Consider the following 23484-nt stretch of genomic DNA (forward strand, 5'->3'; position numbering starts at 1 on the left):
AAAAATTTTTAAGTTGGAGAACATTTGTTGAATGTTTTAATTGAGAGTATTTCCTCCAAAATTCTCCAAACCAATGAAATTATAGTTTCAGACCCAAGACTCTTAGAAAGATTGGTAGTCAATGATGAAATTTCCTGGACCTTTGTGATTTCCTTTCTCAGATTATCCTTGGGTACCAGATAGTTCCCAAGGTTGAAAATCTGAAAACATTAAAGTGGACAGTTTAGTGTTCCTTCAGTTCTCTGCTATCTCTTTTTTTAAAAAATTATTTATTTTCATCCATATGCACATGTATATTTTTAAGGTACAAAATTTCCTTCCATCCTCCCTTCCCACCCCCAACAGAAAACAGTCAGGTTAGCATTGTAAATACATATTATGATAAATATGTTTACAGATTAGTAATTTTTGATTTGAGGAATTAGGATTAAGGGAGATCGAAAATAGATAATTTTATAAAATGTTCATCAGATTCTGAAGGGTTGTTTTGTCTGTGTGTGTGTGTGTGTGTGTGTGTGTGTGTTTTGTTTTGCCTTTCTTCTTCTGGATGGGGTTAATATAGGGATAATATAGTCCATAGCCAATCTAATTCAGTTGTCATAGCTCTCTGAACTGCTGAAAGGAGCTGCTTCCATCAAGGTTGTGTACCTCACAATGCTGTTGTTTGTACATTGTTTTCTTGGTTCCACTCCCTTCTCTCAGCATCAGATCTCATACTTCTGCTTCTCTAGAGTCCAACCATTAATGGTTTCTTTTAGAATACCATAGTATTCACGAATCATAATTTGTTTAGCCATTCCCCAATTGATGGGCATCCCCTCAATTTCCAATTCTTTGTTACTACAAAAAGAGCTGCTATGAATATTTGGAACATGTAGGACTTTTCGCTTTTTTATAATTTCTTCTGGATATAAACCTAGAATTCAAATTGCTAGGTCACAGGGTATGAACAGTTTTATTTCTTTATGGGCATAGTTCCACATTGCTGTCCAGAAAGACTGGATCCATTGGATCCATTCACAACTCCACCAGCAATGCATCAATGTCCCAATCCTCCTACAACCTCTCCAACATTGATCATTTTTCCTTTTTCTCATCTTGGCCAATCTGATAGGTGTGAGATGATACCTCAGAGCTGTTTTAATTTACATTTCTCTAATCAATAATGTTTTGGAGCATTTTTTCATATGATTATATATAGCTTTAATTTCTTTATTTGAAAACTATCTGTTCATATCCTTTGACCACTTATCAATGGGGAATGACTTGTAACCTTATAAATTTGATGCAATTCTCTATATATTGTAGAAATGAGACCTTTATCAGAGGTCCTAGTCGTGACCATTGTTTCCTAGATTTCTGCTTTCCTTCTAATTTTGGCAACATTGATTTTATTAGTGCAAACCCTTTTTAATTTAGCATAGTCAAAATCATTCATTTTTGCAGTTTATAATGTACTCTATTTCTTATTTGGTCATAAATTTATCCCTGTTCCATAGATTTGGTAGAGTATTTCTTGGTCTATTAAGTTATCTATGGTATTGCTCTTTATGTCTAAATCCTGTACCCATTTTGACCTTATTTTGGTATAGGTATGAGATGTGGATTTATGCTTCATTTTTTCCCATATTATTTTCCAGTTTTCCCAATCATTTTTGTCAAATAGTGAGTTCTTATCCCAGAAGCTGATGTCTTTGGGTTTGACAAATAGAAGATTGCTGTAGTAGTTTTTGCGACTTCTTTAGTACTTCTCCTAATCCACTGATCCTTTACTCTATTTCTTGACCAGTACCAAGCAGTTTTTGATGACTGCTGCTTTATAGTGTAGTTTTAGATCTGGTACATCTAGACCACCTTCCTTTATATTTCTTCATCAGCTCCCTTACTATTCTTGACATTTTGTTGCTTCAGATGAATTTTTTTTACTATTTTTTCTAGCTTGGTAGCACTCTGCTATCTTAATCCTCTCTATTCTTTGCATCTGCCAAAGAAAAAGCATGCATAGATTATCAGTTTATTCAGGTACTGGTTCCAAACTTAATGAACACAGTAGTACACTGTCATTACTCTGAAGAAATTGAAGCTGATCCTAATCAGTGCTAAAACTGCTGAGAGTCTGGGCATACCTTTTCACTGAAACCAATGACTTTCCTGGGAATCTTAAAGAATGCAATGGCATAGTCTTTATCACTCAGCCTCCAAAATCCTTTCTTATATATGCTAACATGCATGTACCTACATCACTTAGATTCATTAGATATGCTCTTTTTTGTGTTTTTCCTAGAAAAGACAGAGTTACCTCTATTCCCAGCTTTCACTGTTCTTCTTCAGACTAAGGCCAAAAAAAAAACCCCTCAAAAACAACAAAACTGACTTCCAGGAGGCCTTCAATGAGTATATTTTATTTTTATGCTAGAGGCTCAGTCCTAAATGTACCACACATGATTGGATCATTTTAGACCATAAGGGTCAAACTACATACATAATTCTGAATCAGGTGGTAAGGAGATGATGAACTAATATTGTTTTATCTGAACAGTGGGGACAATGCCCTAGCTATTTAACATCGAGTATTCTCTTTGTTCACTTCTTTAGTGCTACATCACCAACCAACTAAATTATTTTTGAGTACCTTAGGGAGCTGTTTCTACTATTCATTCTGATGTAGGTTCAACATCATAGCTCATCATCTAGAGCCCTTATCACTTGGGTCAGCTTTGAATGTGCAGTTTATATGCTTCACATCAAAGACAACTTTGATCACTATTATCCAAAATAAATTCTCCAAAACAAGAGAACTTTGTTCATCGGCACATTAGAAAAGCATGTCAGATGGCACAAGGCTAAACAAAATTCTCTAGAAATTTCCTTTCAAAAGGATGGATTAATGGAACCATTAATGTTTACTCCTTGGTTTTAGTCATTGATCCCATTCTTGACCTATCTAACTGTGCTATTATCAAATCTTCCATCTTGTCCACCAGAAAAGTATGAAAGGCATTGTCAAATACTTTATTGAAATCTAGATAGGCTAAATTTACAGCATTTTCTTGGTCTACCAGTTTAATAAGCCAGTCAAAACCTGAAATGATATTACTTTGGCATGACCTGTTCTTAGTGAATCCATGCAGATTCTTAGTAAAAACCAATTCCTTTTTTGAGATATTCATTAACCATCCTTTTAATAATACTTTTTTTGATTCATAAATGAAAAAATATTATCTAAAAAAAGACTTCAAGATTTAAGGAGGAGATTCACCTAAAAACTTGATGATCAGTTGCCAATCATTTTTGACATAGCACTCTAGTCACTAGGGGGCAAACAGGAGTTCCCTTGTTTAAAGTGCATGTCTGTCAATAAGAAACCACATTGCTTGTTCTGATCCATCAAAGGTACTCCAGTCTAAGGAATCAAGGTTTTTCCTGAAAATTTGCACTATCAGAGAACTATATGAATTCTGATAATCATTCAAATGATAATATTAAAATTATGCAATATTTTTATGTCCTTTCCTTACATTGCCCATGACTTTAAAAAAATGAATTTCAAACCTAAACTACTTCACAGTGTCATTTTAGATTGATAACATCTGGAAGAAAATATTCTCCTTTCCAACTCTTAAAACAGCTTCCATCTCAGTCCTGGCAGAAAACACAAAGCTGGGCAGGTTTAACTTTTGCATCCCATCTTTATTTCTGTACTTAACCCTCTTTCCTTCTTGTTCCCTGCCTCCCCCTGCTTTTAAATGTGTCTATCACCCTCAGGCTTTGACCTTGGGCAGGCTGTGAGCACAAAGTTGTGTTATTTGGAGTGAAGTAACACCAGTAGTCAGGAAGGAACAATGTTGTTCAGGCCAGATAAAATAAATCTCTCATTTCCTGTCAAGAGACTGGGCCAGAAGCAATGATGAGAGACAAAGGGGGCAAATCATGCAACTGGAAACACAGACACTTGGGATAGACACAACCACAACCTTCTCTTGAAAACAGAAAACAAGACCAAAAAAAAAATGCTAGGAGGACAGGGGATATATAATAGCTATTGGAAAAAAAAACAAAACAAAGCAAAACATATGAAACAGGGAATTCCATGTAGATTTAAGCCTGGAGAAAAGTTAGATTTGCTCATACAGGGAAGAAGTCCTGAGGAGCAGCCAGAATCACACGTGTGATCTCCCTAACAGAACTCCAGCTTTATGAAACAAAAAATCTGCCAAAGTGCAACTTTTGAAGTTGGTATGATAATCAGGTTTAGAAAGAGTGATAAATCCCAAGTACTTTGTGGCATATCTATTATTTAGAATTAGTTCCCTACCATTTTCTTGTTTTTTTTTTCCTTTTTATAGTTTTTTTTTCTTTTTCTCTTTTTTTTAGGTTTTTTTTTTTGCAAGGCAATGGGGTTAAGTGGCTTGCCCAAGGCCACACAGGTAATTATTAAGTGTCTGAGGTCAGATTTGAACTCAGGTGCTCCTGACTCCAGGGCCAGTGTTCTATCCACTGCTCCACCTAACTGCCCCCTTACCATTTTCAATGCAAAAGAAATATCCTTGAAATTTCATACATGCCCATTTTTACTATCTTTAAAAAATTAAGTCAATAAGCTTTTATTAAATGATGTTTTATTGGGGGGGGGGCAGCAAGGTAGCACAGTGGATAGAATATCGGCTCTGGAGTCAGAAGGACCTGAATTCAAATCCAGATTCAGACACTTAGTAATTGCCTAGCTAGGTGACTTTGGGCAAGTCACTCAATCTCATTGCCTTAAATATATAAATAAATAAACAAACAAACAAATAAATAAATAGATAAGATGGTTTAAAAAAAATAAATGCTGTTTTGTGTTCCAGGCACTTGCATAATTATCAGTGACACAAAGAATGGCAAGCAAAATAAAACCAAACCAAAAATCAAAAATAGTTCTTGGCCTCAAGCAGCTCACATTTAACGTGGGAAAATAGTTATGTAGATATAGATATATATGGGATAACATATATGTATGTATATATTTCTATTATATATACATATTAAATTATATACATAATATTTATGAAGTTGAGAAGTGATCTAAGAGAGGAAAGCATTAATAGTCAGGTTTGGTGATGACAGGGAGTAGCTTCCTGCATAAGATGGAAATTAAGATAAGACCTAATACAGTAAGAAGTCAAGGAAAGCAAGAGACAGAGATGAGAGAATAAGAATTTTCAGGCCTATTGAATTGGCAATGCAATGACAAGGAGAGAGCATCTGAGGTGTTGGAAAACTTCCAAGAATAACTGAAACAGAGAGAAGGTTGAGGGGAATTACAGGCAAAACTAGACCTCATAAAAATCCATGGAGGAAGGCATCTCAGAGGAGCAAGTGAACAATAGTGAAGGATTGGAGGATTGGTGTCCGATTAGTGCTTGCCCGGGGTCGCGTTGCTCTTGCCTGGGTCCTGGCGGCTGGAGCCGTATAAAACCCAGGGCTGCCCAGGCCGGCCGCAGGCACCATGACGCTGACCGCAGAGCCAGGGCGCCTGGAAGCCCTCGCCTTGCTTTTAATGGTCCTGGGGCTGGCGTCCGGGCTCCTGCAGTCGGCCTTGGGCTCGCCCTACGGCCGCCACGCCGAGGCCGGCTTCAGCCCGATCCTGCCGGGGAGGCTGTCGTGGTTCCCACAGGAGCTGCCGTGCCCGCTGGTGCCGCCCTACGTGGTCAACTGCACCCCCGCCCAGCGCCTCAGCCATTGGCCCAATCGCTTCCTCTTGGCGACCTTCATCATACTACTTGCAGAGTTCATTAAATTTTCCCTTTCTGATTTCCTTTCTGGAGAAAAACCAGTACCAATACTCATAACCTTAATAGCAGTCATGATCTGTATCCTTAATGGATACTTACAAAACCAATACTTGAGTAATTATGCAGTATATTCTGATAACTTGATCAAAGATCCCCGTTTTATCACAGGTTGTGCCATGTGGCTAATAGGAGTGTTAATAAATATCTGTTCTGATAATATCCTAAGAAACTTGATAAAACCAAGAGAAACTGGGTACAAAACACCAAGGGGAGGCTTGTTTGAATATGTTTCTGCAGCCAATTTCTCTGGAGAAGTCATGGAATGGTATGATTATGCTCTTGCAAGCTAGTCCTTTGAAGGCATTGCATTTGCAATATTTACAACCTGCATTTTAGGGTCCAGAGCAACATAATATCACAGGTGGTACCTGGAGAAGTTTGAAGACTATCCAAAGTTGAGGAAAATTTTAATTCCATTTTTATATTAAGCACATATCATTGAAAATTTCTTCTATCTTCAACTTCAAGGGTTTGCATAATTTTCTCTGGAGTATATACAGATATATATATATATATATATGTAGATATATGTGTGTGTGTACATGAACACATATAAAACTGTCATTTTTATGAATAATATTTCAAAGAATTTTCTAAGAAATTTTCCTGAATAGATCTTCAGTTCTAAACACAAAAACAAAAGAAGTGTGAAGATTAAAAATAAAAAAGCCATTAGTTTTGGTCGAAAAAACGTCATTGATAACTTTGTAGAGAATAGGTTCAATTGTTCTTCAGTCCTTTACTCATGTCCAATAATTTGTGATATCATGGACTACTGCAGTTCAGACCCTTTTCTCCTCTACTATTTCTTTCAATCTATCAAAGCTCATATCTCATCCTCTTCCATCCCCTCTTCCTTTTGCTTCAATCTTTCCCAACATCAGGGTCTTTTCCAATGAATTCTCTCTTCTCATTATGTGGATAAAGTGTTTAAATTTCAATTTCTCTATTTGATTTTCCAGTGAATATTCTGAATCAGTTTCTTCAAAAATCAACTGATTTTATCTCCTTGAGGTCCAAGGGATTCTCTAAAGCCTTTTGTTATCAATGTTCAAAAGCATTGTTTCTGAGGCACTCACTTTCCCTTTAAATCCAGCTCTCATATACCATATGTTGCTACTGAACAAAACATGTTAGACTGTACAGATCTTTCTCACCAAGGTGATATCTCTACTTTTTAGTTTGCTGCCAGATTTACCATAACTTTCCTTTCAAATACCAAGTATTTTTTAATTTCATGACTGTAGTAATGGTCTGCACAAGAATATGAAATCTCATATTTTTTTCTATGTTTTTCTCCTATTTGACAGGAAGTTGTGATAACAATTGACAGAATCTTTTTTTCAACATTAAGCTTCAAGTCACTTTTTAAACTTTCCTCTTTCACTTTCATCAAGAGACTTCTTAATTTCTCTCCATTTTCTGCTATCAGAATGGCACATCTGCATATCTGAGATTATTGATATTTCTCTAGAAACCTTAATTCTGATTTTTTTATTCATCTGGCTTGCTATTTCTCATGATGTATTCTATATAATTTTGATATTACAATATCCAGTTTTACCATCATCCTTTTCTGATCTTAAACCAATCAATTGTTCCATGTTCGATTCTGTTGCTTCTTGGCCCACATACAAGTTCCTCAGAAAAATATATATGTATATATAATATATATATATATATATATATATATATATATATTGAATAATACACACAATATGTACAAAGTTGATAGAATATGATCTAAGAGAGGAAAGCATTAATACTCAGGTTTGGGAATTATGGGGAATAGCTTCCTGCATAAATAAAATGATCTGGTACTCCATCTTTTTAGAATTTGTCACTTTGTATTGTAATCCACACAGTCTAAATAGTATAGTCAAAGATGTAGAAGTTTTTTTTCTGAAATTCTTTCCTTTCTCCATAATCCAGCAAATGTAAGCAATTTGGTCTCTAATTCCTCTAATTCTTTGAAAACAAACCTTATTTTCTATTAATTCTCACTTCATATATTTTTTAAATATATTTTAGGCAATGGGGTTAAGTGACTTGCCCAAGGTCACACAGCCTGGCAATTATTAGTGTCCAAGGCTGGATTTGAACTTAGTTACTCCTGACTCTAGGGCTGGTGCTCTATCTACTGCACCACCTAACCGCCCCTTCATATATTGTTGAAACCTAGCTTGCAGAATGTTAAGTATGACTTTGCTGAAATTTAAATATTATTTTGCATGAAATTTAGGATTGGGATGTAAGCTAATCTATTACATTCCAGTAGCCAATGTTGAAATTTCCAAATTTAATAGTATTTTGATTGCAGCACTTTAATAGATCAATCATTTTTTATAATTTTAAACTACTTAGCTAGAATTCCACCAGCCCTATTGTTAGCAATGCTTCCCAAGGCTCACTTGATTTCTTTTTGAAGATTGTCTGAGTCTAGATTAGTAACCACCATTGTGTTTAATGATGATGTTAAGATCTTTCTTGTATAATTCCTCTGTGTATTCTAGTCACCTCTTTTTTACTTTTTTAGGTTTTTTGTAAGACAAATGGTGTTAAGTAGCTTGCCCAAGGTAACACAGCTAGGTAATTAAGTGTCTGAGGCCAAATTTGAACTAAGGTACTGACTCCAAGTTCGGTGCTCTAACCACTGTGCAACCTAGCTGCTCCTAGCCACCTCTTCTTAATCATGGATTCAGGATACCTGGAAATTGAACATATTTATTTTGGTGGTTGAGGAGGATAAGCAAGAAATTGTTTAAAGTCAATGGGATATAGAATTGCAAAAATTCTGGAGTATGACATTCAGGAATTGCAATATATTGAAGTACTCCTGAATATCTCATTTGGATAACTTACAGACTGCTTAGAATCAGAACTGTGGTTATACATAAACACTGAACCTGTGCTTTTACTAAGAACTCCCAGATGAAGAAATGCTCTCACCAATGCAGGTTAGCATCTTTTCTATAGTTTATATTTATGCAGAGTTGAATTGAGAACTAAAAGACACCTCCAGCTTAAAAGACATAGTCATTATGTATCTAAGGCAGAATCTGAACTCAAGTTTTTCTGTCTTAAAAGCAAGTTCTTTATCTTCTTTTCCATGCTGTCTCCCTATGATGATAATGACAGATTAAATCATGATAAATCAACATGTTGCATTATACATATATAAAAAGCAAAAATCCATATTTATCTCATATTTGCATATATTGAGTTCCTTGTCAATTGTCTGAGAGTAGATTATTTTACACAAATCAAATCTGACATATGACTTATTCATTTTAACAGTTAAAGTGAACTTTCTTAATTTTAACTTTTTGACATTTCAAATCCTCCTATTAATTTTACATATAGAGAAGCTTTCAGGAATTCAGATACTTAATAATATCTCAGCTTTTCCATCAAGATAAGGGGATAGAAAACTTTGAATGAGCCTAAAAGAGACTCAAATCCTACATTCTCCTGAGACTAGTATTATTGTTGCTCTCCATAACCAAAGATACTATAAAATGAAATAGTTGAAATTAGCAGTCCAAAAACAAATACTGAATGTGTAAACATGAATCAAAAATAAGAAGCAAATAAATGTTATTCTTTACTGTGGACAGAATATGTTGATGAAGAAGTTATATCAACTGATAATTTTATTTACCTTTTCCCATAATCAGAATAAGAGAAACCACCCAATGAAATCAGTTAGCATGAAGAAAACAGATAAAATGACATCATTTTAATGTAAAATACAATTAAACTGTAGAACTTACTGCCACGGGGTATCATCTGGGCAAATGGCACAAAAGTATTATTGTTATATTAGCCATAGAAATATCAAGGGCTACAAGTTATATTTCAGAGAAAATCAATAATTGAAGGCAGAAGGCAATATTTACACATTTTGTTAGCAGGACATTATTTGAAAAATTATCAAAGTCTGGCTATCTTTTTGAATATTATGTATAATTGAAGAAAACTGTTAAGATTAAATGTAATGTTAAGATCTTTAGTTATAGCAATTTATATTTATTACATACTCAAAATAATATAAATACTTTATCATTAAATACTATGATACTTTAATTCTTTGAAATATCTATTGAAATATTTACTATTAATTGTTTATATTGTATCACATTGATTATAATGTTATTATTATGCTCTTTTAATAAGAAATATTTATTAGCTTCCAGTAATATACCAAAGAGTTAGATGGAACAGAGCACTGAGTATCTATGACAATATTTCCTAGTCAAGCTTGACAGGACCATAGTGAAAAGGGTGGGTTATGAGATAAGAAGAGAGAAAGATAGCATAGGGCCAAGTGTTCGAAGGTTTGAAAATCTGCCTATGTGAACTTTTTTCTCAGTAGAGAATAAAGAGTTAAGTTAGCAAAGGATTTTAAGAAGAGGGTTTTTTTAATGACCAGATATTGGCATAAGATATATCCATCTATAAGCACTTACTAAGAACTTGCTATGTGCTTACCATTGTGCTGTTAGATATAGGAAGAAAAAAATTAAATAGCTACTGTTCTTTAACTAGTATTCTTTCAAGAAAATAATTTAGGTATATGTGTATGCATATGCACATTAGAAATAGTGATAATAAGATTATGCCATGAAAGCAACAGTGATGTTATCTAATATGGTGATATAAGACAGACTAAAGAGGAACATACAGTTTCCATAAGTAGAATCCATAGGACTTAGCAGCTACTTTACTATTTATATCAGAGGGGAGGACAAGAAAGAGAGAGAAAAGATCAAGAATCAGTCTCCAAAATCTGTATAGCTGAATATTGTTTAGAAAAGAAAATTATGAATGACTAACTACAGGATTACTCTAATGAATATTTTCTCAAAATATAAGATAGAATTGAAATTGTAAACACGTGAGGAATATAAAATCTTATCAGGAAAATAATTATTTCATGAGGCATACCTATACTATAAAGTTTTATTGTTTATCCAAAGAAAATACTGAAATTTAGGTATTATCCAAATTGTTACTATTATTATCATCATCATTTCTTTTATAGAGTCAGTTACTGAAATTATTTCAGAATGATATATTAAGTATCTTAATGCTGAATAAATATAGGATAAAAATGCTGAATAAATATAGGATAAGACATGTAGTTGACATGTTCTACATTGGAATATTTCTAATCTTTCTTTGTACTGTTCTTATTTGTTTGGCCCAAATTAGCTTAATTATAGGAAAACTAAATTTCTTCTGGTCAGAGATTCACAAAGAGCATTTATAAATTTTGACTAGAGAATAGTGTTAATCATTTAAAAAAAGAGTAAAGTCTTGGTGTAGCACTTGGAGGGTTAGCCTTAGAATCCATAAGTCCTAGATTTTAAGTTCTGCTTATGAAAGATATTAGCAGAATGACCATAGACAAAGTTTATAACTTCTCAGTGTTCACAGGAAGCTTATCAGATTATGAGTATTTAAGTAGATAGATAGATAGACAGACATATAGATAGAAAGATGAATAAAGGGGATAGTTGAATGATGGATGGATAGATAGATAGATAGATAGATAGATAGATAGATAGATAGATAGATATGGATGGATAGACAGGTAGGTAGATGAGTAGATTGATGGATATATTGATAGGCAGACAGACAGATAGATGAATAAAAGAATGAATGATAGACAGAAAGATGGACAGACAGATGAATAGATGAATGAATGGATAGATCATAGCGAGATAGAGAGCTAGATAGATGAATAGATGGATAGATGAATGAATGAATGGATAGATAGATAGATGGAACAAGCATTTCTAAGCATTCATCATACACTAAATCCTGTGCCAAATGTTAAGACTATAAATCCAACAAGAAAGACAGTAAACACCCCTTGTCCTTATAAAATCTAAATTCTACTGGAGAAAGGTAACAAATGATGGCAGCAGAAAAATGAGAGGAAAAATGGTAGAATGATGCTTGAAGGCCTGGTCTGCAAGCATGGATGCAAAGAAGTTGAAAAAATAAGGAAAAAAAACTAACTATCTGCATTAAAGGGGGGGGGTTAATAAATGTGATTCCTTATGCTAGTGAAAATAAATATAGGAATGTTTTTGAAATTTTATAAATTTGCACATTGAATTTAAAATATTTGGTCTTTAACACATTTTTAAAGAAACTTGTAATTCATTAATAAAGAATTCTTAGGGGGCGGCTAGGTGGGCAGTGTATAAAGCACCCGCCCTGGAGTCAGGAGTACCTAGGTTCAAATCCGGTCTCAGACACTTAATAATTACCTAGCTGTGTGACCTTGGGCAAGCCACTTAACCCCTGGTTGCCTTGCAAAAAACAAAAAAACAAAAAACTGAGTATTAGATGACAGACATTTAGGTTTTTTCCTAGTTTCACTTCCTGTAATACTATGTCATGAAATCCATTTAATGAAAGTAAGAAACATGTTTTGCATACAACCCCTGTAAACCATTGATTATCTTATTACTATATTATCATGTATTTATTAGAGTTCCTAGCTTTATAGTAGATTTTAAGATTTTATGAGAGGGAGAAAAATGAGGTGATTATTTGCCTAAGGTTTCTTCCTTCTTTCTTTCCTTCCCTCTATCTATCCATAAGTGTTTAGTGGGATCCTTTATACTAGTGTACAAAAGCTAAAGCAGTGACAGTTATTACCTACCACCTAGGCTGCTTCTGGGTATGTGTGTCAGATTATAACCCTTTATAATAATCTTCCAATCTAATCCTCCTGAGAATAAATATCAAACATAATTACATAGAGCTTTAAAAAGTTACAAATGTCGATTGATATATCAATGAACTACTTTCCTTTACCTTATGTAATAATACCTTTGCACATTTAAAATTAGATGATAAATGTTGCATATATTATGAACTATTTGACCATATCTTAATAGCATCCAAAGTACTTATTAAAGACTGGACAAAATAAAACAAAGCTTGATTTGGTTGTACTGGGAAAAAATAACAAAAAAATAAAAATAAAACTGAAAGCCACTAATTTAATGACTGAAGCAATGCTATCCTCTCTCTCCACTATTATTTGACATAGTACTGGGCATGCTATTTATAACAGTAAAATAAGATTTTAAAAATTAAAAGATTAAAAATCAGCAAAAATGATTAAAGTCATAACTTTTTTGCATGATGGGTTACTTAGAAAACCCTAGAGAATCCTTATAATGTCTAATCAAGACATTGATAATTTTAGCAAGGTATAATGATATAAGATATTTATGTATACATTATTTTCATAATATATGATTATATATGTTACAATATAATATATAGGACAAACCAGTCCTGAGAGCATTGCAGCACACTTTTCCTGATACCAAACCATATGGGGAATCCTAGTAAGCCTGCTTCTGACAGTTTTTAATGATTTGAGTTGTGGTAGTTCCAACTCTGTACTTCGAAGCTGGAATACTTTATGACTGTTTCCAATTGACTAGCCATAGGCTGAAGAAATGAACTTTTTTGGTAGTTTAGTTGGATTTGGAGGCATATATCAAAGACTTCCATGATGTCACATTGCTCCCCTGCCCCCCCATTTTTTCTTCTCTGCTATTCACTGAGGAGGATGAGGTGCATTTGAACTTCAGGTTTAAGAAAGTCCTTCCCTGACCCTGTCTTGCCAGTAATTGGAAAAAACTGAGAATGCCTGGCTCTGTTCTTACAGCATATCAGTGGAAAAGAACAGGTGAAAAAGACAGAAGTAAATGATAGGCTTTTGATAAACCCACAAATATAAGCTATTGAGAAATTAATTTGACCAGAATTATTAAGAATGGCAGAAAGAAAATTGGTGTAAGTTGGTTTAGACCAATACCTTATGCCAAATACTGTGTTAAATTTCAAATGGATACATGAGCCAAGTATAACAGCTCACCTCATTAAAGAAAAAAAAAGGATAATAGCACAATATATCAAAGGAAAGATTTATAATAAAAAAGATATTTCATGAGACAAAATATACAGTTATAATAAAAATATTTTAATGACAGAGGAAATGAATGTTGCTAGTAAAAGAAGAAAAGCAAAAGGGTTTGGATAAATATATTTGCATTCAACAGAAGTCTAAAGCCCCAAAATTCATGAGGATCTGTTACAAACATATGACTAAGAATAATGCCCTTCTCCATAAATGGTCAGAGGACATGAACAGAGGTTTTTTTTGAAGAAGAGATGGAACTATCAAAACCACAATAAAATACTCCATATCACTAATAATATGAGAAATTAAAAATAAAACAATACTGAGCTATCACTTCACATCCATTAAATTGAAAAACAAAATATAATATGGGAATAGCAATGTAGGAGAGGCTGATGAAGTGTTAGTGAAGTTGTGAATTGTTTCAGGAAAATAACCTGGAATCACAGAAGAAAAATTAAATTACACATTACTCATTATTTCTTCTACTAGTTTCATTTTGCATATTGGTCGTTGACAGAAGAAAATTTACCACATTTGGCAAAATATACATATCACCACATTTGTAGTAGCAAAAAGCTGGAAGCAAACTGTGTATTTGACAATTGGAGAATGAGTGAACAAATTATATTAAGTGTTATTGTGAGTCATTCCCATTGTGTCTAACATTCATAACCCCAATTGGGGGATACCTGGCAAAGATACTAGAATAATTACCATTTCTTTCTTCAGTTTATTTCACAGATGAAGAACCGAGTCAAAAAAGGGTTAAATGACTTGTTCAGGGTTACATAGGTAGTGTCTGAGGCCACCTAGGTGGACTTCATTATGTGAATAGAATGGAATATCCTTACATTGAGATCAATTACAAATATAAATAATTCAGTGAAACAAAGGAAGACTTACATGAACTGATGCAAAGAGTCAAACAACATAAAAATACAATATAAAAGTATAATTAGAAAAATTATATATAATAGCTGTGATGTCAGAAATGAAGACAGAATTATAAAACTGCCAGATTCAGGTAATTTCAAGCTTAGGGCCATTGTTGATTCCAGATGATATTAGAGCACATTTCTCTTCTGCTAAATGTTAAATTACACATGCTAGTCTTAATTGTTATATTAGATGACTTTGCTTAACTCAGTTTTTTTTAAAGGGCAAGTAATATAAGCTGGACTTGAGGGACATCTATTGTTGGTTGGAAAGTGATTGTTGTGTCAAAATAAAATATATAGACCTTAAAAGCATAATACCTTTAATTATTCACAGCTGTACACTTTTCAAAACATTTAAGTAAGAGTGTTTAAGAAAAATGTTGTATTGCATAGAAGAGGAGTTTCTGTATGTTCAGAGTAAAATCAGCTTTATATCTTTTTGCCATTATAATCTAACCCCCCAACTATCATTTTACTATATTCTGTCTTATAATATATGCATGTGTGAATATCATCTTTCTGGCAGGACTGAAAACTTTTTTTTATATACAGATGAAAGCAATTAGCAAGGAAAAATTCACATTTGTATTTTGGTATTCACAATATAGGTCCATTACATTTTTCAGTAAATCATTTATTGAGTACCTAATATATACTTGTTTCTTTTCAGAGAAAGACAAAGTAAATCTTTCTGTTCTCAAGGAACTTACATTTTAGTTTAAGAAATTAGTTGTATACCTATTTAAACATGTTTAAGTGCATCAAAAGCATCATCAGAGAAGTCTATGTGAGATCATTCCAAATGAGATAAGTATCAACAAAAACCTATACATGGAAATAATTACTGTATGCTTATGTAATATGTATATTTAAACTGGAACATAGATAGCAATGTGCTATAGGTACAAAGTGATTGATTAGAACCAGGAAATCACTAATAATGTAAATGAGTTCAGACTGTACCATGTAGGTCAATTGGGACCTATATTAGGTGCCAGCAAGTATAAACTCAAGGGGTCAAAGAAGCAATGGAATTAAAAGGTCAGGAAGAAAAACAGAAATAAATAAGCCTAACAGTTAAGGAGGGACTAGAGTGGAAAAATAGGGAGATAGATTATATCATAGGGATAAGGCAAGGGAAATGGAAAAACAGAAACTCTCTTATGTTTTAAAGTTCTAGTCTCTGGATTATTAAATGATTGATATATTTTTGATTGATTAGGGAGGGTGACAAAAACAAGTCAAAGACTTCTGGAAGGAGGCATAGGACACTAACAAGAAGATAGGTATATATTGAATTCAAAGGTTATCTGAGACAAGAACTTCCTGTCAGAACTGCCTTACTAAACTGGAATGAGGTTTGTTGTTGGGGAGTATGGATTAGATAGATGTATAGAACCAAATTATTGAAGGTCTCTTTTAGAAGCCAAGCATAAAAAGACTTCTTGATAATAATTGTGGGTTATTGAATAGTCAGCTCAATGTTTCAATATGTCATTGATATTAGAAAGAAAATGCCATTTTTTTGCTCTGAACCCAAAGCTTTTTGTTATGGACACAGTTAATAACAAGTCATTCTCTACCTAATGGTGGACTCATATACAATACTTTCAGATATGTTCTATGTTTCCATTTGTTTTTTTTAACTGTTCTTCATATTAAGGAACTCTTTTTAGGGTTTGGGGAAAATTATCTATTTTGAATCTAATTTTATATTATCATTCCTTGTCAATTGGAACTTTTTGCTCTTTGTGAAATATTTTCTTTCATTTTCCCTTACTTTTTAAAGTAATGTAAAGAAAAAATCAATACAATCTAAAATCAGTGACTTAATTAATGTGTGATTGGTCCTATAAAAAATTGAAAGAATTCATACTCTGAACTATAAACTATCAAAACAAATCTCCTATCCTCTCTGATAGGCCTGTTCCTTCTCCAAGGGCATATAGTGCTCCACATGGATTCCTACATCTCCCACAAAGGTGAAATATTAGGGAGGGTTTGATGCCTTAGTGACCACTGCCTCTGCCTGGGACATGTAAAATCTTCTGCACTGAAAACTCCCTCAAAGAAGAAACTATACTAGGGTGTTAGACAATCAACCCTTTTTTCCTCTGGATCTGCATAGTTTGTATCATCCAATTTACAAATGAAGTTTCATAGGGTCATAGACCTAGGGGTAAAAGTGACCACAAACTCATGGGGTTCATTACCTCCATGTTTTAAATGACAAAAAAAAGGAAACCAGGAAGATTTCAATTTGCTCTATGTCACACAAGTTTATAAGAGTCAAAAGTAACATTTGAACCCTGGTTCTTTAACTCCAGAGTCAATGCTCTTTCCACTGTAACATACTGTGTCTAAGGCAAAGTTTGGGACTGTTTTTTTACCTTGTACTTCATTTGATACAAAATCAGCTTTCTTGCTACCTCTTAGCCCAGGAATTCTTTCTAGATCTATCTGTTATTGTCTCTTTTCCTTAGCCATATAATCTCAGCAAGGGCAACAAGACCATGGGATGATGCATGATTTGCTCTAGGAAGCAGAATCCATTTGTCTTTTGGTTCTCTTAACTTATCTCTAGCTCTCAAGTTCATGCTTTTAATATACCAAGGAGATAGCACATATATTAACATCATTAGCAATGTAGTATTCATTGGTGATATGTATTGTGAACTTCCTCATAGAATGATTGATTTACTGATACTGAAGAATAAAGCAAGTTCATCTTATCAAGGAAACATCTTCAATCCCTAATGATAATTTTTATATTTGCATAGTGATTACATCTACATTTACATCATTATTTCACTGAATTTTATAGACTTAACAGCAAAAATTACCAGGTCAAGTCCAATTTTCATATATTTCAGGACCATATTATTCTTATAATTCACAGATGAAGAAAACCTGTCCTGTGACTGAGTTTATACCAAAATCTTCTCTGTAAAATGGGCATTGTAATCCTTGGTGACATTGTAGAAATCTGGAAGAAGTTTGGACTCCACATTCAGAAGTTCAAGCTATTGCTCATTTGAATTTAATTATTTTCTGTCCAGTTATCATTAACTTGGATTTAAATTTTTTTTCTAATTCCCAAATCTGAACATAAAAGCATCCAAACAGCAGAAGTATATGACTTTTATTTCCCAGTTCTTAATAAAATGTTATAATTCTATTCAGAAGAAGACTTACTTTAGTTTCCTTTTAAATCTCTAGAACAGAGATATAGTAATGTCTTGAATTTTTTAACTTATGGGGATAAGAAGAAAGTCATTTCAAATTTGGCTCTCCTTTCTCCAGCACAAAGAAGGTTTAAACTTCCACATGCAAAACTCAAAGAAAATAATGATAAAGAAGCAGAGAAGATATGGTGTCCATTTTTATCTTTGAATCATCCTGACCATGAGACCCTGGAAAAGCCACTTAGCCTTTGCTTCAGATTATGAGTAGCAGAAAAGATAACTTTTATTAGGAAAGAGATTATTGATTCAGGAGTTCCAAGTTTCCATAAATTCACAGATACACTATGAATTCCTCACAAAGCATTCAGTATGATGGTAGAGAAAGATATAGATAGTTCAAGTTCTGAATCTAATACTAATCTAAGTTATTTTAGGCAACTCACTTAATATGTTGGTGCTCCAATTCTTCTATACTAGAATGGGAACTGTGACATAAACTTAGTATGATTTAAATATGTTGTTTTGTATAAATCAGTGTGCTTTATGAATGATATATGGGTAAACATATGATGATTAATTTTTCTTAATATGGTTTTGAAAGTTGAGAAATTCATCTCATATTTTTAGAAGTTACTTTTGGGAACAGAATGGATCTATATCTATATGGATCTATATACAAGTGCATGCTATTTATGCTTTGAATGAGTATTAGATTAGGTGATCCTGAGGTCCTGTTTTATTCTTAATTGTATGAAAAATTATTTTGATAAGGTTATGAAATTCAGAGAGTTTTAGTAGGAACTAATGAGAAGTGGAAAAGATTGAGTTGCACCACCACAAAAACAATGGGGAAAATGAAATTTCATACATGGTAAAGAATGTTTTTGAATTAAATTTGTTGTGATAATACATAAAATTAAATATTGTGTGGTGTGATAAAGAGAATGGGGGACTGCAGGTTAATAACAATAAATTTATAATAATAAATTTACAAGAAAAAGTTAATCTTGGTTTAATTCTAAGCCTGAATTTTGAAATAATCAGAGATATCTAAGAGTAATATTGCTTTCTGATAATACTTTAATGAAACAGGTCTATGATCCTGGGCTAGTCACTTAAACTCTTAGTACTCTAGGCCAGAGTTGTCAAACAGACCAATTCTCAGCCCAAACAGAGTAAAATTTAATTAGAAAATATTTAACAAAATAAGTAGAACTATAGTAAAACATAGATTACATTACATTTTGAAACTGTTGATACATAACCTGCAGGAATCCTTTTATATGAATTAGTGATTCCATTTCTATTTGAAATGGAATTTGAGTTTGACACCTCTGCCTTAGAGCTACTACTTTCATTTTATATCCTTGTTCAAAATCCCTGTTACAAAAGTAATCTCATCCCTATTACAACTGAGGCATATCAAAATTTCTTATATATTTATAATTGAATAAATAATTATGTTTTAGTCATGCTTTCACATAGCACTGGTAACATTCTTCAACATATTATGGACTCCATTAGCTCTACAATAAATACCTTTCCCAGTACCTATCATATTGTTTTTCTCTGCAATCCAGTTTTTTGAAATTCTTCAATCACTTATTAAATTTAATATATACAATGCAATAACCATAAGGCACAGGCATTCTGTTGTTTGATGCTAAGGAAGATAGGAAAGAAAATAACTTCATACTGTCCAAGTTTCAGATCTGAAAGAAAACTTAGAGAAATCACTGAGTTTAACTATTATTTTGTGGTTGAAGAAATTGATGCCATGGAGTTTATGAACATGTCCAAAGTCATATAGGCTGCAATAAAAATTTGATCTCAAATATAGCACATTTTCTTTTTTACTTCTTACAAGGGGCTGGGTTGGATGGCCTGTCCGGGACCACAGGTCCAGATGGTTTCTGGGCCTTAGGGGGTGGTATGTGGGCTCAGGGCCTCTTGGCCCCAGGGCCAATGATCAGTCTGCTGTGCTACTCAGCTACCCTACAGCACATTTAAGAAGAGGGACAGAGTGAAAGGAGAGAGAAAATATAGTAAATGGTAGTGGAAAGTAGGAATGGGAGTGAGTTGGGATCAGCAATGGCAACAGTGGAAAAATATGGAAGTAGCTCTTGGTGTTGGAACACAGTCTGAAGCACATTTATTATTATTATTATTATTGTTGTTGTTGTTGTTATTGTTGTTATTATTTTATGGGGGAGTTGCAGGGCAAATGGGGTTGGGTGGCTTGCCCAGGGTCACATAGCTGGGTGATTGTTGGGTATCTGGGGCCGGATTTGGGTTTGGGTGCTCCCGACTCCAGGGCTGGTGCTCCGTCCACTGTGCCACCTAGCTGCCCAAACTAGCTGCCCCACCTAGCTGCCCCTATTATTATTATTTTTTAAATTTTATTTTTAATTTTTTCCTCTTCTTGTATTGCTTATGAGGGTCTATATTTGGAGGGGGGAGGGGGTATTATTTTTACTCAAACAAGAATATTTCAGTAATGTATAAAAACATCATTTGTACAAAAATAAAATAAATATAATAATAAAAATAAATAACTAAAATTCTTTATAAAAAAATTTGATCTCAAGTCTTGTGCCTAAATATAGTGCTCTTTCCTTATTGATAAATGATATCCTTTTGGTTTTTCTTATTACACTCAGGTCATACAGATCATCCTATTAAAGTTCTTTAGGTTTATAATTTTGTGCTGCATAATAGTCATCCAAGATATTTAGACAGTACAGTTTTTAAAAGACATTCTCCAATTGAGAGATATACCTTTTATTTACAGTTCTTTGTTAACTCAAAAATGTGCTGTTAAAAATATTTTGGTTTACATTGAATATTTGTTTCTGACTTATTTCTAATTAATATTAGTATTTCTGATCTGATTGATATTTCTGATTAGTAGCAGGACATTTGGGCAAAACATTATATCTATTTCAGCATAATTTCAAATTGATATCAAACACAGTTGAACTATTTCATACCTCCCCTAACAGTGCAATGATATGGTTTGTCTTCCCAAAGGTTCCAACCTCAGTATTGGCTTTTTCCATCTTTTGTAATCTTAGCTAACTTGCTAGGTGCTAGAGTGAAACCTCAAATTAGTTTTAGTTCATATTTCATTCATTGATGATGATTTGAAGCATGCTTTCATATGATCATTTATATTTTACAATTTATCTTTTGAAATATCCTTTTAAAAAATTCTGTAAAAGTATAAATTCGAGGAGAATAGCTTCCTGCTTTGGTAAAAGGAATTTCCTATACTAGTAAAATCACTGTGTAAGTCTCTAAACTTGTCTCTCAGTCAGTGTTGCATAATCAATAGAGATCTTGTCTCAAAACCAAGATCTGCATTCAAGTTCTGCCCTGGACACTTACAAGTTCTATTACTCTGGGCAAGTCAAAACCTCTTTTGAAAAGAAGCACCTGACTGTATTTTTTTTATAACAATAAAATCAAATTTTCATCCTTTGTCTTATCTGTACATATTTTTTGAAAATTTTTGTCCAATCAATTGGCGAATAGCTCTAAATTTTAAACATTTTTGTCAATTATCTTTATATCTTGTGATTCTGTCAATTATCTACATTTGTGATCCTTGCTACATATATTTCCTATTTTATAGTTTCTATTTATATACCTCCAATTAAGCTTTCTACAATTTTATGAACTAATTTTTCCCTATTTTTATCTTTCATTATTTTTTGCCATACTTGTGAAAGGCAGCTCATTTCATTATATATACATACATACATACATATCCGTATATACATATGTTCATATATATATATATATACATATATATATATATGTAGATTAAATTAGATAGTCAGATCACACATCACTATATTATAAGATACTTACCTAATTTTTACCAAATGACTTTCTAGATTTCCTAGAAATTCTTGTTAAAAAGAAGTGATTCTCCCAGAACTAGTGTCTGGGTTTTTAATTAAAAAACTGGGACAGGGGCAGCTAGGTGGTGCAACTGATAGAGCATTAGCCCTAGAGTCAGGAGTATCTGAGTGCAAATCTAGCCTCAGACACTTAATAATTACCTAGCTGTGTAACTTTGGGCAAATCACCTAATCCCATTGCCTTAAATAAAAAAAAAAATTAAAAAAAACTGGTACATTGTCTTGATTGTTGCTTTCTTATTTCTTTCTTTTTTTTTAAGGTTTTTTTTTTTTTGCAAGGCAAATGGGGCTAAGTGGCTTGCCTAAGGCCACACAGCTAGGTAATTATCAAATGTCTGAGACCGGATTTGAACCCAGGTACTCCTGACTCCAGGGCCAGTGCCATCTAGCCACCCCTACTTTCTTATTTCTTTACCAAGTTCCAAAATATTTTGGTGACTGCTTCTTTATTAAGTGATTTGAGGTCTGAAAATACTTTCTCCCTTATTATTTCCCTTGAGATATTTGACTGTTTAATCTTGCAAATTAATTTTATTCTTTTTTTTCTCTAGCTTTATATGTTATCTTCTTGAGATTTTGAATGGTATAGTTATGTTTGAGAATTAATTTAGAATTAATCATTATTTTTATCATGTTGGCATGGTCCAATCTTAAACAATGAATATATTTCCAAACATTCTCTATTTCTATCAATGAATATTTTTGTACATGTATTTAAATAAATCTAGGGTTTCTCTTGGTAGGCTAACTTTCACTGATGTTATGTGTTTTATGTTATTTTGAATTGAATTTAATTTATTGCTTCTTGATTTTGATTTAGGGCATATATATATATATATATATATATATATGGATGATTTTCTGCTTTATTGATGTTATTAATTATCTCATACATTCATTGATTCTCTAAGGTTTTCTAAAGACATCTTGTTAACAGCAAGTAAAGATAATTTTGCTTTCTTTTATGGATATACCTCCAATTTTGTTCTCTTTACTCATTTCTATAATTAGCATTTTAAGGCTATTTTAAAGCAAACAGTAGTTTATAGAATGTGTATGTTTGATTTAGTCTTATTTGTACTGAGAAAGTGTCTAATATTTCTCTATTCCAAAATTGTTAGTTTTTATTTTTTAATGTTTTCATCATATTTGAAAGGGCTCTTCCAGGACTGTGCTTAGAACTTTAAAAGAGATATTTGCTTTGGCAGTGATATTTTCCTGAATATGTTAATTATCTCTTTCCATTGTTTGTGTGATTAATTAGATTTCTGCCTTCATCCCATGTTCTTAAATATATTTAGAAAAATGTCTCTTGTTGTCAGTTGCTGTTGCTGTCCTTTCCTCTTCATTTATTTATTCTTCCTGCATTTCTGCTGTTTCTGGTTTGTGAAGCAAACTTCTCTGTTTTGATTTTCTTTTTAAAACTGTTTCAATTTTTTTCTGTATTACTGAATATTCATCTTTTTATATGTAGCTAATCTCATGTTTGCAGAGTAACAGCTTCATTTCTCTTCAGATAGTATTATGAAGTTCCATTCTTTTTTGTTGTGTCCTGAATAGTCTTATGTTATTAGGATTTCCTTTTTTTTGAATTTGTCTTTTTTCTGATCATTTTCAAAGCTTGTTTCTGAAAGGAATTGT

At 32.9% G+C, this 23484-nt stretch overlaps 1 protein-coding gene and 1 pseudogene across 10 annotated transcripts in view; both read left to right on the forward strand.

Moving 5' to 3' along the window:
• The window catches only part of SOX5 (SRY-box transcription factor 5), a 1270393-nt gene that overhangs the window by 642788 nt on the left and 604121 nt on the right, over window positions 1-23484 (forward strand). The gene's annotated exons all lie outside the window — the stretch shown is intronic.
• Window positions 5489-21523, forward strand: LOC141493222 (3-oxo-5-alpha-steroid 4-dehydrogenase 1-like; annotated as a pseudogene).

The sequence above is a fragment of the Macrotis lagotis genome, chromosome 7, assembly GCF_037893015.1.
Source record: "Macrotis lagotis isolate mMagLag1 chromosome 7, bilby.v1.9.chrom.fasta, whole genome shotgun sequence".
NCBI lineage: Eukaryota > Metazoa > Chordata > Mammalia > Peramelemorphia > Peramelidae > Macrotis > Macrotis lagotis.